Source organism: Montipora capricornis, chromosome 3 (genome assembly GCF_036669925.1).
Source record: "Montipora capricornis isolate CH-2021 chromosome 3, ASM3666992v2, whole genome shotgun sequence".
Classification (NCBI taxonomy): domain Eukaryota; kingdom Metazoa; phylum Cnidaria; class Anthozoa; order Scleractinia; family Acroporidae; genus Montipora; species Montipora capricornis.
This window is the reverse complement of record NC_090885.1, coordinates 36,267,665-36,273,664: the sequence shown is the minus strand read 5'-3', so window position 1 is coordinate 36,273,664 and position 6,000 is coordinate 36,267,665.

Sequence of the window (6,000 nt, the reverse complement as noted above, 5' to 3'; positions counted from 1 at the left end):
TAAACACTCGTAATAACGTAGTTTCTGTGCTGTGGAAACATCGATACGCAAACTGAAACTTGGCTAAAAGCCCATTGGGTATAAGATAGTTCAGCGTTTGCGTAGCGGCCACACGTTCGAGCATCTTCGATAGAAATGCAACGTTTGTGATAGGGCGATAACTCGGATATGCCTCACGGTTAAGGGACAGCTTCTTGATCGAAGGGTGAATTACACCTTTTTTAAGGGATGATGGAAATACACCAGATAGCAGAGAAGCATTGACAATAGAGGTGATGGCTGGAGCCAGGGCTTCCATAGAATGCTTGAGCACACTAGTTGGAGCAGGGTCTAATATACACGACTTAGTATTGGACTTTACTAAGAGCTCGCTGATATAACGTACAGACACCGCAGAGAAATCACAGAATGTTGTCTGACATAATGGTTGACTAGGCGCTACTGACAAATCCATCGTCGCCAAGACTGACGAGTGCAAACTATCTTTCAGATTCACTATTTTTTCGGAGAAAAAGGTGGCAAATTTCTCAGACAATCCTTGAGGCGAGTCACATGTTGGTAGGAGCGGGGCTGACTTGACCTTGAAAAGGCCATCAATCATTCTAAAGAGCTGCCTCTGATCAGACCCTGAAATTTGATTCTTGTAGTATTCTTGCTTTGCAGAATTTAACGCATCACTGTAAACGCGGCACTGATCTTCAAATATCTGGCGATGGACCTCTAAGCCAGACTTGACATATTTGCGTTCCGCCTGGCGCTTAGCTCTCTTCAGAGACCTCAAGTTGTCATCATACCATGGCGAGTAAGGACGTAGTGTCACAGTACGAGTGCGAACAGGAGCATGTAATTCAATGAGATTGCTTAGAACCTTGTCATATTGATCAGTCAATACATTAGGATCCGTGCATGCGTTTAAATCAGAATTATATAATGCAGAATCCTTTAAATTCTTGTTCCATAAATCCAAATCAATCTTGGCAAATTTTCTACATTGAAACGTTCTTGTTGTCGCACAGGGCTTAGGTATATCAGCGGTGCACACTATGGCACTATGATCCGAGATCTTGTTAGGAAAACAAACAATTTCTGGAAGCCCACGTAATAGAGAATCATCATGCCTCACTAGAACTAAGTCAAGGGTGTGTCCACGTTTATGGGTTGGGCCCACAACCCTTTGCTCAAACCCAGCTGCTTCCAACATGTCCAAAAACTTCAAAGCATCAGCATCCTCGCGATTGTCAACATGAAAATTAAAGTCTCCAGTAATTATCAGGTTGCAAGGCGAAGCCGCAAGATTCTCGAGTAGAATAGAAAAGTCATCGCAGAACATACCGACAGAGAGTTTGTTTTTCTTTGAGGGCGGAGGTCGATATACGGTAACAAAGCGCATTGACGACGTAGGAGTAGAAATAGATATATCCATGTACTCAAAAGCATTAAACAGAGTGATCTCATTTTGTTTAATATTTAGCCCTTTCCTCAAAAAGAAACCTACACCACCACCACGCACTTCTCTAGGTAGATGAATGAAGTTGAAGTCCTGAAGGGAGTTTATAATATCAGCCAGAGTTGGGTCAGAGATATTGTCAGTAGTGAGCCAGGTTTCAACCACAGCTAATATGTCGATCCTCTTAGATATAACCAGGTCACATACAGATGATGCCTTTTTGTTCATAGAACGGATATTCCAAGTTGCGAACTTTAAGCATGGTGCCCGATCAGATGTTTTCTTGGCAATGTTTACATGGATAAGGTTGAATGAATTCCTAGCATTGTGAGTGATGATTTTTGGTGAGTGATCATGGCGTGATGTAATCCGAACAGAAAGGTGTTGCTCATTGTTCCTAGAATCCTTAGCCGTGACAATGATATGCATATCTGGAAAAGTTGAGCAAGCCAAAATGCAATCTATCAGGTTAGAAGAGTTTTGATCCCTAATAAATCTTCTGAAACCACTTGTTCTCCTGTTCGAAGAAATGCGCGTGTTAATGGTGCTTTGTACTGATTGATGCCACTGGATGCTAGAATGCAAGGGTGGGTTGACAGATAAGCCATCTCGTTGTAAGTCACCGCAAGATCTTGTGTTGACTCTGATATGCAAATCTGGAGAAGTTGAGCAAGCCGAAATGCAATCTATTAGGTTTTTAAAATTTCACTCCCTAATAAAACTTCTGAAAACCTTTGTTCTCCTGTTTGAAGAAATCCGCGTCTTAAAAGGAAAATACGGAGTACCACATTAAAAGGCGGCATTCGGTAGGCAAAGTTGTACTAAACGTGTTTATGCCAAACGTTTTCAATATTTTGAAGTATAAATGTTCCCCATTTTTCAGTAAAGGATATAAACGTTAAAAGTTGTTTCAAGGTCACGTGACCAAAATGCGATGCAACATATTTAATAACAACACCAATAAAAAACTTTCTGCTAAGTTTCAGTGGACATTGGACAAATGCTTCCCTTCAAATAAAAATATGCATAATAATTAGATTGGTCAAGCCTTAATCCCACTTGAGCAGTCTTATGACATCCGAGTATCTCGAGATGGGCATAACGTATGAGTAATAACAATAGTAGGCACCGTCCTTAAGTCTTTTAAGATATCCTTGCAGTGTTGAGTTGTAATCGCCATTCGCCTCCTTTGCAGCGATGAACTTTTTTAGGTCATATGAGAAAAATATTGTTTCATTTTGTTTCCCCGCTGAATGAATTAAAGTTAAACGGAACGCAAGTCAACGATGATACAACTATGCTCGCTCAAAATTCAAGAATTGAAGCAGGAATTTTATCCAGCCCGGTTGCCTTAATGCGTAGAGTCTTGGTTACAAAACAGCTTACCCCTTAGATCAGCTACTACTCCATCATGGAATATTCTCCACAATACTGAAAGTAGGCTGAGGCGGTTCGACTGAATTGGGACAACAGAACATACGTTTGATTTCAAGACAAATAAATTATCTCTTTTGATCAATGCGTACACGACGAAATTAACGCTGGAGTTTACAGCCGATTTCAGTGCAGTGTATAGACCCGGGTTTTTGAAACATAATTCGCCCGTGCATGATTCGCCCGTCGTGATTCGACTGCGAGGCTACCACAGCTCAGCAAATTTCGTAAATGATGAGAGATTTTAAGTGCAAACATAAGACTATTTTCGACGAAATTTAAGGTAAAAACCTCGGTAGCATTTATTTAAGATACATGTAAGTCACGATTTTCTGCTTTTATCGGCAAAAGCAGCGCAGATCGACGCGGTTTAACTAGACTGGCGCATCATGTCTATTCAGCAGGTAAACCTCAATTACATGGTATTTTCACTGAATTCATCACAGGAGATAAAAATGAATACCAACACGCGTGAGAGGGCAGAAATTGTCCCTTGCAATAATTTATTTTCAAGCCGTCATCAATCGCTGATGAGTGAAATATTACATTTCTTGATAGGAAGGCGTTACACATTTTCGACTCGTGGTGAAACTTGAAGAGAAAATTAATTGAACAATTTGGGTACGGGGTAAAATACCTAATTGTGCATACGCTTTGCGGACATTGTAGTGTCATTTGTTGTCTTACTTTTGTGTCATTTGTTGTCGTATTTTGCCGAGATGTAGCTAAAGTTGAAGCACAACTTGAAAATGCGAATGACAAAATGAAACTGACATGTTACTGTCGCGCCGCCGAAGTGATACAAATTGAGTCAACTCTGGCAATAACTAATAGTCATGAGGCTCAAAACTCAAAAAGGATACATACATATTGAAGGAAAATATAATTTGCTGTCGAAGAAATCCTTGCAGAACGTATTTCTCTGGTCAAATGTTGCTACTTTAAATGCAGTAACCCTTTTTGTGCTAATCGCAGCCGGCTAACTTTGTCATTTCCGTACTTTTCGCTTTTCTTCTGGCGTAAACGGTGTTCCAAAATTCCAGCAAAGCTGCTAATACACCATCGTCACCTATCTGTTAATGAAAGAATGCGAGCATTAGCGAGCTTTTGATCACAAAATATATTTTGTCGGCTATGATTACATCGGCAACCGCAAGAAATACTACTGATTGTGCCGCCGGGCCTCAAATTGCCCCCTTTCCAAACGCTCAAGGTTGTTCTTCTGGTAGAAAACAATCCGTATGGCCACTTTTTGCTTTGCCATCCTTTATTTTACATATGCAGGCTCTGCCTCCCGTTTGTTATCGAAGAGTTTTACCGCCGTTTCCACGCTTCTTGTTAGAGTCACGTGATTATGGTCGAATCACGACGGGCGAATCATTTTTCAAAAACCCGGGTCTATACACTGCACTGAAATCGACCGTAAATGAACGAACAAGTACGCTACTTTCATGAGAACGATTCAATAGAGCAAAGCCTGTAGGTAAGGCAAAACGATAAAGAGACACTAAGGCTGTTACAAAGACGGAACAAATAACGAGATAACGAAGCCAAGAAGGCTTGTAGACAAAATTTTTCTCGTATGCCGGCTTCGAAATTTCAGCTCCTTTGGTTTGTAGTTGTGATTTATGTCAACTGCTTGGGTGGTTATTTGCTTGGATACTTTTCGTGAAATAAAGACAACACGAAGATAAATAAAAATGAGTACAAGGCAATAAACAATGCCGAATAAAACAACCACAACCACTAGATAATATTTTTCGATCTCCTGTTGAAAGTGATCGTTTTCAAACCAAAGGAGGCGAACAAATGTTGCAGCGAACGAGGAACTCCAGGCTATGGCCACCATTGCAATTACTCGCTCGGTTGTCAACAATGATGCATACCTCAGGGAGTACACAATACAATGACCAATGTAATAACTATCTGTCGATTGTCATGGCCCAAAGGTTCGTTGTTGAAGAAAACAGCAGAAAGTTATAAAATACAATCTGCAAGTACCAGGTCGCATCGAAAATAAAACTTGCAGGCGAATTCACTTGGTGTGACAAACAAACCGATGCAAAAGTTTGCAATCGCCAAGGATAGAACGAACCAGTTACTGGTTACTCGCAGATGCCGTCTGCAAGTTATAAAATAAATGATGAGACGGCTGTTTCCAGTGATTGTCAGCACAGCGATGATACCACGGATGATCCAATACCAAGTATTCAATGGTTCCGTTAAAATACTGGAACTTAGAGCATGGTTGCTGGTACTGTCCGCCATACTTCTCCATACGAAGGCCTTTGCTGTGAAGTACCGGGTTGCTTTATGTAATATTCCTTGCTCAAGGAAGAAGACACCTGACAGCTGTATTAAGTGCTCGCCAAACCTAAATTTGCTTCAGACAAGTGGGGATCAACTTTTTTCCTTTCAAGCCATTGTAAATATCCCTTCAATACGCTGAAGCGTTCATAATGTTGTCAACCTTTGCCGTTCGATGAAGGACCTAATTTTAACTAGGATTTAATTAAACCGGATGCCTGTATACAGTATATCGGAAGGAACTGATAACTTTCCTTCGTTTCTGCAATTTCGCTTTCACTTTCCAATGAATACTTTACTGTATTGTAAATACAAACAAGATGGACTTTTGCCTAGGAAATTAAAAACAGCAAATTGAAGTGGGAACTATTTGTTTTCATTACATGAGGAATCGTAGATCTCTGCCTGGATTGGTCAAAAAGAAATTTTTGTTTAAACATACGGTGCACAGCTGATTACATCAACTAAGGCTCGCATTTCTAGAATTAAAGTTTTTCAGTTTGAAAAATCACAGGGAAAACTTTAACTTTAACTTTTTAATGAAATTGTCGTAAAAAAAGGGTAAGAATGAAGGAAGCTTTTCACGGTGCAAATTTGCAGTCAAGAAAACGACCAGTAAGTTGATTGTATATTTAGTCTGTATATCCTGGAGAAAATAATGTGTTGTTTGAGATAAAGGGCCTGTGACTTTAGTTTGTTATGCCGATGCACCCAAAGTTTAAAGACGATTTGGCTTAAGTTTAATTCCGGTCACCAAAAAAAAGGAAAAAAAGATAAACATAGTGGAGTGTCAACGTTTCGATAAAAGACAT